Source organism: Symsagittifera roscoffensis, chromosome 2, assembly GCF_963678635.1.
Source record: "Symsagittifera roscoffensis chromosome 2, txSymRosc1.1, whole genome shotgun sequence".
NCBI lineage: Eukaryota > Metazoa > Xenacoelomorpha > Acoela > Convolutidae > Symsagittifera > Symsagittifera roscoffensis.
Window position 1 is genome coordinate 50,203,458 of NC_087063.1, and position 11,260 is coordinate 50,214,717.

Genomic DNA, 11,260 nt, shown 5'->3' on the forward strand with positions numbered 1-11,260 from the left:
ATTTTTACCTGATACGCGAAATAACAGTTTAAATTCGACCGTCATACACAATGAAAACCTTAATGGAACTAGAAATCTTACACAACAAGATATTCAAACACCATCACACTTCATAAATGAAGAAATTGTCCAAACAACAACAACTACACAACAAAGTATTTCACCAATACACCCAAATTTGACAACACCAAGAAATACGAATACTTCACTGGCACAAGTAACCTTACAATCAACCGTTAAACCTTCGGTTATTCCAAAATATTCACATATGGATTATCAAACCTATAGACCAATGACAATACCGTCAAAAACACGAAAATCATTCACAAGAAACACCTTTGCAGAACACAATTATAATTATGCTCACAAACCAAGAACAAATCAACCTCACCGAAAAAACACAAAATTCAAATCACGTATGTCTCATTATTGGAATCTCCCGAAAACATCGACAAATTCAGTAAATTTTCCAGATAATCCACAACCTACACATGATTATACTGAAAATTACCCATTCTTTCAACAAAATAAAAATAACCAACATACATCATTTAATACAAAATATTTATCATCCGATGAAGATGATTATCACCAACCAGATGTTTTTGCACCATATACTAAAGAATACCGCACACAAAGACCACGACAACCTCAACCATCTCGAAATATGAAAATTTACCCACAAAACCCAACAGATGTACAACATCCACAACAAATGCATATACAAAATCCATTTAACACACAATCAATACAACCACAGAATCCAATGTCAATGCATTCTTATCAGCCAACTCAAATGCAAAATGAAATACCGCTTCCATATTATCTTCAGCAACACGAAATAACAAAAAATCAACTTTCAAATTTTTCGCATATGCCAAATGCCGCAGAATCACTACAGATGACAATGAATCCATACCTCATGGGTGGATTATCAATAACATCCAATAAAACACTGATGGTATTCACAGGAACAGACCCTGAATAATCTGTAGAAGATTATCTAAATGCAGTAAAAGCAAATTTAATTTTAAATATAGGACCTGAACCATTTAATACGCCACTACATCAAAACTGGATACATAGACGCACAGCACTGATAAAAACAACCTTAGCTGGCACAGCTCAAAAATGGTTTTCAGTATTACCTAAAGAAATAAAATCAGACTGGAAGAGATTTACACAAGAAATTTCAAAAATGTTTGACTCCGAAAGAAATAAACAACACCAAAGAGTTTTATGTAATGAAATTCGCAGATTACCAAATGAAACTATCAAACAATTAGCAGTACGTATCGAAACACTAGTTCGAAAAGCATATTCACTTAATACACATGACTATAAAAACACAAAAATGACAGAAATTTTAATGATGACCTTAACACCTCAATTAAGGAATATAGCAATAAAAAAGAGAGCATCTCATCCTTCCTCAATTCGAGAACCAGATTTAGATTTTCGAAAATTAGTAGATAAACTAGAGCAAGCGGAAATCACAAAGAAACTCGAAGAAACAGAAAATCTAAAACTACAATATGTTAATCGAATTGAAACAAACACTACACATATAAATAACATACAGGAATCAGATAGACCTAATTGAAAAAATCACTGAAATACTAAATATCCATGAAAAACATCCAAATTTTAAAGGCAAACCATCCTTTAAAAAATGGTGTAATTTTTGCCGACGATACGGACACAGTATTTCCGAATGTAGACAAAAACAACAAGATAATCAGAATAAACCTCAAAAGCATAAAGAACCAAATAAATCGTTCTATCAATATATGAAAAAAGATCAAAATCTACCAAATAAAAATATATATAGTAATAACAGTTCAGGAAAACCACTTCCCAACAAAACCAATTACACAAGGAATCAATCACCATATAACTCAAGTTATGGAGGAAGATCACCAGAACGAAGAAATACACAAATTCTTCACAAAAAAATTATAATCGATCAAATAGTCGAAATAACTATTCGAGATCAAATTCCAATGCAACACAATTTGTTTCTAGATCCAGTTCCCAATCGAATCCAAGAAATAAACACTATTCCAATAATCAATCACGAAACTCATCATACAACAGAAATAGAAACTATTCACATAATAGAAATAGAAGTTATTCGAACAATCGAAATCAGAATTACCCGAACAATCGATCAAGAAATAATTCATATAATAGATCAAACAATCACAGATCAAATGATAATTATCAAAACAGATCACGGAACAATTCACAAAATCGAAATTCAAGTTACAATAATCGATATAGAAATTATTCCCAGTCACCACATAGGAATAATAACCATTATCACAATTCTAAACATCGATACAGAAGTAGTACACCAAAACATCAAAGACATATTAATCAAGAACAGACAAATGAAGAAACAACATCAGACCCCCCAGGTATTGATGACACAGGAAGTAACGAACTACAACTAAATCATATAAACTGTGGATCATCAGATACAGAAAGTGATACAGAAAATACCATATCTGTAAATATGATAACAGTCGAAAACGACTATGAACCTATCATATATGAACAACCTTTTACAACACATATATCTGAAAATCAATTGGAACTCCTTCACAATTATTATATTGGACTCACCGATACTAGACAAACTGCAAAAGAAGTAAACGAAATTAACACGGTAATTAAACCCGATGAAAAAGATAAAACACAATGTTCAAACACAAATCATATTTATCAAAATATACAAAAAAAACAACCCAGCGAAAAAATTTGGACAAAACCATTTCTCTTAGAAAGTCCAAGAAACAAAGAATTTCAACCACCAGATCTTGAAATTGATTTTTTAATTGATTCAGGAGCAGAATCAAACATAATTAATATTCCCACATGGAATGAAATCAAAACATTACATCCAAAATTAACGCCTCTTGCAACCTCTAGTAAACTAGCAACAGCACAAGGATCAACATTAGTAAATTATGGAAAAATCCAATTATTCCTGCTTCCCACGAGAACAATGGAGCAAAACAAAATCCTAAACAAACCAATTAAACAAATATTTCATATTACTGATATTAAGCACAATATCATTGGCATACCATTTATATCTAAATATATACCAACAATCAACATCCTTAATAGTAAAATACTAATCAAAGATAAATACACAAAAACAAAAAATACAGCGCTAACATTTTTTCAAAGATTAAACAAACAACCACCATTCTTCTCAAAATTTTATCCAATTTATAACCAACAACGGAAACACCTGAAACCATTATCAGGAAATATATATAATTTTTCAATAAAACAAGTTCACCAGTATGATAAAAGTCAAAATAAACATCAACTTTTTATGTCAGATTTTGAATTCAAACCTTTTCACAAATTTTTCAAAATCACGATCTCATCTATAAAATATTTGAAAAACACGAATTCCGACATCATTTCGTTACACGTGTTTAACAATACACCGTATCAAGTAACATTACCCTTAGGACTTTTAGGATATTGTGAAACAAACGCTACAATCTCACCCATACATGAAGTAGCCTATCGCGTAAATAATATACTTCAATTATTAGATATTTGCCAATCCACAATTCTTGACGAAGAATAATCCATAAAAAACATAGTAAGTAATGAAAAGAGAAACACAGATTACTTCACAAAAACACCATATTTTAAACCAACATTCAATAACAAATTACACAAAAGAACAACAAAAATTTTTAACAATGTTTAATTTTGAACACTCACAAATTACACCAATCGAATTTGACAAATTATCAAAACAACTGTTAAAAAATTCAACAGTCTACGCAACATCAAAATTTGACGTTGGAAAAATCAGTTCATCACTACATCTCCCGTTAAAACCTGACGCAGTTTTCAAAAAACAAAGCTAGTAAAGTACCAATTCATTTACACGACAAAGTAAATAGATTACTTGATATTTTAGAACAATACAAAACTATCTCACCAGTAAATAAAGAAGAACAACCAAAAGGTAACACTTTTATCAACCCTGTTATCATTCTAGCAAAAGGTGAATCATTAAAAATAGTTTTAGACGCTAGATACCTCAATTCACTAATTGACGAATCGAAATGCAATTGGCCTATCGAACCAATACAAGTTATCCTAACAAAGATAAATGGAAAATACTTTACAACCGCAGATATGAATAGTGCATACAATCAAATGCCACTAGATGAACAATCACGACGTTTAATACAATTTGTTATTGGAAATCAACAATATGAATTTAATCGCTTATTCTATGGAATATCCATAGGACCAGCAGCATTTTCAGCTTTTATGAGTAAAATTTTTAGACCACTAATACTCAAGAAAAACGCAATCACCTATTTAGAGGATGTTTTTATGCAATCACAAACAAAAGAAGAAATGTTTACAGTTTTAGAGCACTATCATAAAATACTTCAGAACGAAAATCTGAAGGCCGCTCCCGATAAATCACACTTCTTTTTAACACAGTTAAATTTTTAGGACATAATACTGAACGAAACACAATCACTCCATTAAAATCACGCATTGATGCTATTCAAAAACTTCAGCCACCAACAAACAAAAAGAAAATCCAAGAATTCCTTGGAATGTTAAATTTCTTAAGCAAGTACGTTTATAAAAAGCAATTATATTTAAGACCGTTCTATAAAATAATATCCTCAGACAACAAAATAATTTTGAATGGACCACTGAACATCAAACACGATTTGAAGAAATTAAAAAACTTTTAACTGAACAGATTTCAAACACAATTCCAGATCCAAATCAACCATTCTATGCAATGTGCGATGCTTCAAATTTTGGCATCGGCGCAGCATTACTACAATCACATAGTGGTACAAATAAAACTCCCGATTATTCACTCAAGCAGAGCTACGACTCTCAACTCTAATGAGAGAATGTACAGCTATAATTTATACACTTACAGAATATGAATTTCTGATACTTGGATCAAAACATCCAACAGTTCTATTCACAGATCATAAACCAATCATTTTTCTCTTTACATAAAAGTCAAATCCAAATCACCGAGTTTATAGAATTCAATTAATTCTAATGAAATTTCCAAACTTACATATAGTTTGGACAGCCGGAAAGAATCTTGCATTACCAGATACATTAAGTCGAAATACACCACCTGAATTACTTACACGAAAAACTACAGTTGAAATACCAAAAAATATAAAATTTTACCTTGCAAAAGACGAAACATCACCCCGACTAGAATGCAAATATGCAGTAAAAACTGACATTGATTAATCACAAATAAATAACCTACAACATTTCCCACTTTACTTAGATTGCCAAAATAATCACTACGAAGTTGATCTACTAGGAACATCAACTTTCAAACCAATTCCATACTCACAATGGATAAAAAATAACACCCAACAAAAAAGAATAAAACACCACTCGCATAAAAAAGACTGTTTTCCATTAATTGAAAAAGAAAATTTAACTGATAAAATTAATTTATCAGGACCACAAACAAATGATTCAAAATACACAAAAAATCAAGTTTTTGACCCCCATGACCCACTTGACACAATTCCCCTATCAAAACTAGAAATTGACAATATTTTTCTCCCTCCAACAGATAAAATTACACTTGAACTCTTAAAACAATATCAAAATCTGGACCCGGTAATTAGACAATTAAAATCATGGCACAAATACAAAACTAAGCCCGTAAAAGCAGATACCACAATTTTAGGAAATAAAACACTCCTCCGATATTTCCGAAAATTTAATAAAACAACATTTAATGAAAACACAGACCTTCTAGAATATCAATTAAATGATTCTACAGTTCCCTGTCTCCCTTTAAGTATGATAATAATAGCGTTTAACATCTCACATACACAAAATACTAAAGGACACTCTGGATCAGAGAAAACATATTCAAACTTTACACAAAATTTTTATTTCCCAAATGCACCAATTTGGATAAAAGTATTATGCAATGATTGTATAATATGTCAACTAAATAAACCTTATCCAAATCAAAAACAAATAGCACAAAAACAAGATTTTAAAGGACAAAGTTTATATTTTAACCACCGTATTTCATTCGATACAAAAGGACCAATTTCACCATCCTCTGAAGGAAACTCCTACATTATGGTAATTGTTGATGCATTTACAAATTATGTAGCACTCAACCCAGTACCACATTGTAATGCTTATTACGCTTACACGACACTTTATGAACACTCGATAGCTAAATTCGGATTACCCAATCATGCACCTTGGACAAACGGTTTAGTCGAAGGAATGAACCGTTCATTACAAGAATATCTTAGATGTATTATAAATGGAAATGATACAAAATACACAGAATGGTCAGCAGATGTAAAATTATTTCCCTTAGCATATAATTCACAAATCACGACAACTTTAGGAATGTAACCATACGAAATGGTTTTTAACCAAAGCCACGTAAACCAATTATGTTTACAGCAAATTCTCATAAAAATGCACAAGGTTATTGACAACCAAATAAAGACTCAATTTGTTATAACCTACCTTTACACACGCATGATGAAGATCATTTTCATCACCTACAAATCCTTAAATTAGCCTCCGGTACACATATCGAATCGATTTTAAATAGAGATAAAAAACAATGAAATTTACAAAAAGTAACATAAAAATTGTTACAAAGGCAAAACATTAACGAACAAATTAATTCACGGTTTACACCAGCCATAGATTTAAAAATTGGAACATTTTTTTAATACCTAATTTTAATACACAAAAAGGAATTTCTAAAAAATTACAACCCCTTCGCAAAGGATTATACCAATTAATTGCCAAACCTTCTGACGTAACGTATAAAATTACCGATTCAAACCAAAAAGAAATTGTTCAACATCGGAACAATCTATTGCCTTACTACCCAAAAGAGTACGCACTACGCGAAATAACTCAATTATATTCTTTCACAGGTTTAAAAGTTATTCAAAATCATCCACATACGGAAAAAGAAATAGATGCACAACACAACATTCATCATGAAAAACAAATACAAAACCAACTACAACTCAAAACAATACAAAAAAGCCAGATCAAAACATACATCAAAAAGAAAGGAAAAATAGAAAAATGATAGAAAAAATTCTACCACAAGAACAAGTAGAGAAAGCAGAACATAGGGAATCATCAAGACTTAGAAATCAACCACGTAAAAACTACAAAACATTCATCCCACAATCTAAAATATTAAAGAAAGTTGAATTTCAAAAACAACTTTAATTTTAAAATTAATAATCCTTGCACCTCTGGATCATATTGATTTTTCATTTTTCAAAATAAAATGCTGACAAAACATGCAACAATTCTAGTTCAGATTCAGCCAATAGGATTCATTAAATTCGTCACCTTCTATAACTATAACACCAACCTATTAGACGAAAGATATTAAACTCCAGGCATATCTATAACTATAACTTTACAACCTCCAGATCAAAAACAAGCAAACCACTCAAACTTGACAACTAAAATAAATACCACCATAATATCATAACCCTCCCCTATCTAATAACGCAAGGATCAACAATATTTTCCCAACTTAGACCTCAAAACCCTCCAACCAAAAATGGTAAATTAGCCTAAGTAAAAATACGACCATATTCATTTGGCCTAAAGTACAAAAATCTCAAAAATACCCCAGATCACCTAACAAATAAAAATAAAGCAAAGAGGACCTCCCAAACACCATAAAATTAGCCCCCAACAACTTTTCACAAAACTCAACCCACTTGTCAAAAAATCAATAAATAACTCGACCACACTTGAATATCGCCTCAAACAACAAAAAATAATCGACCAAAAGGTCATTTCTTAAATGCTCTTCTCTCGATCAGTCACTATCTTTAAAAATACAATTTTCAACATTTTCATAAACTTTTTCATATTACTTAAACTTTTATTCATATTTCTATTTGATACCTTTGAAGCTTTTATAATAATTTTAATCATTTTTTGCAACATTTTTTAAATTTTCTACTCCCTATTTGAAATATATCTCCAACTTTCCCAAATCATTGACCATATTCACAGGTACGATAACCCAAAGTTTATTTAAATGATACGAACAATTTTTAGTAGAACAGATATTTTTTTTACTATTTGTAATTTTTATAACATTTCTATTATCCCTAATATTGACAATGTGCAAATGTATAAAAAAGGCAATAGTCACATTCGCCTTAGCAACAACCCTTTTAATTCTTTTCCTTGAAGAATACTACAATAAACATAAATTTTTTCACTAGAAAAAACAAATCAAAAAACTTTCAAAAATTGCTAACCAACAATCACAAAATCAGTCTTCACTGACATCATCCCAAGAAAACCCGACAATACCTACAACTACCCAAAACCCCCAAACATCCACACGAATTTCTTTCCAAGATAACCCATACACTTTTGAAGAACTACACGCTCGTTTATCCGAACCATTAGAACCAGTTCAGCGACAAGCACCCCTAAGTTAACCAACATATAATTTATACCCTCATTTCCACAATATACGTTAAATACACCTAACGACACACGTAGTTTTGTAGATGAACATGTTTTAATGCCCACACTTCATTGGACAGCATATTATCATTTTACTAACCCCCTTTGCCTGCCACTATCTAGTACTCATGACGACATAGAAAGGAATAAAAATATGTTATATATACTCACCGCAACACTAACACCTAGACAATTTACTTATGTAGGATATAAAAAATTACTAAAAACATTCAATGCACCCCGAGCTAACGAATTTACAATAGAATATTACGACCATAATATCATCCGAACTAATCAAGACCAATTTTTAGATGACCGCTTCGCAAACCCACAACTAACAGAAAAATTTTTCATTAAAACGTCATATGTATTCACACTTAATATTTTTGATAGAAAATATGATCACATCATTTCTGAAGCACTAAATGATATTCAAGCTTACGAAAGTTTCAAAGACAAATTTCAGTTATTTTCACTAACCTTTCACTTCCTTGCACCACATGAACGCGATTTGCACTGTTCACACGACATTATGTTACGCACTAAACAGACTCATACATATACATACTATCGCTTCATACAAAATCATTTTGATTTGCATATTCCATCAAGACAACCACACCATCGTTTTCAGTTTCTTAACTCAAAGTACACTTCACCATTTTTTCTTAATTTCACTTATTGCATCAAGGATACTAACCTCCACGACATCCTCCGCAATTATGACCCAGTAATGCTTATTACGCTTACACGACACTTTATGAACACTCGATAGCTAAATTCGGATTACCCAATCATGCACCTTGGACAAACGGTTTAGTCGAAGGAATGAACCGTTCATTACAAGAATATCTTAGATGTATTATAAATGGAAATGATACAAAATACACAGAATGGTCAGCAGATGTAAAATTATTTCCCTTAGCATTTAATTCACAAATCACGACAACTTTAGGAATGTCACCATACGAAATGGTTTTTAACCAAAGCCACGTAAACCAATTATGTTTACAGCAAATTCTCATAAAAATGCACAAGGTTATTGCCAACCAAATAAAGACTCAATTTGTTATAACCTACCTTTACACACGCATGATGAAGATCAATTTCATCACCTACAAATCCTTAAATTAGCCTCCGGTACACATATCGAATGGATTTTAAATAGAGATAAAAAACAATGAAATTTACAAAAAGTAACATAAAAATTGTTACAAAGGCAAAACATTAACGAACAAATTAATTCACGGTTTACACCAGCCATAGATTTAAAAATTGGAACATTTTTTTAATACCTAATTTTAATACACAAAAAGGAATTTCTAAAAAATTACAACCCCTTCGCAAAGGATTATACCAATTAATTGCCAAACCTTCTGACGTAACGTATAAAATTACCGATTCAAACCAAAAAGAAATTGTTCAACATCGGAACAATCTATTGCCTTACTACCCAAAAGAGTACGCACTACGCGAAATAACTCAATTATATTCTTTCACAGGTTTAAAAGTTATTCAAAATCATCCACATACGGAAAAAGAAATAGATGCACAACACAACATTCATCATGAAAAACAAATACAAAACCAACTACAACTCAAAACAATACAAAAAAGCCAGATCAAAACATACATCAAAAAGAAAGGAAAAATAGAAAAATGATAGAAAAAATTCTACCACAAGAACAAGTAGAGAAAGCAGAACATAGGGAATCATCAAGACTTAGAAATCAACCACGTAAAAACTACAAAACATTCATCCCACAATCTAAAATATTAAAGAAAGTTGAATTTCAAAAACAACTTTAATTTTAAAATTAATAATCCTTGCACCTCTGGATCATATTGATTTTTCATTTTTCAAAATAAAATGCTGACAAAACATGCAACAATTCTAGTTCAGATTCAGCCAATAGGATTCATTAAATTCGTCACCTTCTATAACTATAACACCAACCTATTAGACGAAAGATATTAAACTCCAGGCATATCTATAACTATAACTTTACAACCTCCAGGTCAAAAACAAGCAAACCACTCAAACTTGACAACTAAAATAAATACCACCATAATATCATAACCCTCCCCTATCTAATAACGCAAGGATCAACAATATTTTCCCAACTTAGACCTCAAAACCCTCCAACCAAAAATGGTAAATTAGCCTAAGTAAAAATACGACCATATTCATTTGGCCTAAAGTACAAAAATCTCAAAAATACCCCAGATCACCTAACAAATAAAAATAAAGCAAAGAGGACCTCCCAAACACCATAAAATTAGCCCCCAACAACTTTTCACAAAACTCAACCCACTTGTCAAAAAATCAATAAATAACTCGACCACACTTGAATATCGCCTCAAACAACAAAAAATAATCGACCAAAAGGTCATTTTTTAAATGCTCTTCTCTCGATCAGTCACTATCTTTAAAAATACAATTTTCAACATTTTCATAAACTTTTTCATATTACTTAAACTTTTATTCATATTTCTATTTGATACCTTTGAAGCTTTTATAATAATTTTAATCATTTTTTGCAACATTTTTTAAATTTTCTACTCCCTATTTGAAATATATCTCCAACTTTCCCAAATCATTGACCATATTCACAGGTACGATAACCCAAAGTTTATTTAAATGATACGAAAAATTTTTAGTAGAACAGATATTTTTTTTACTATTTGTAATTTTTATAACATTTCT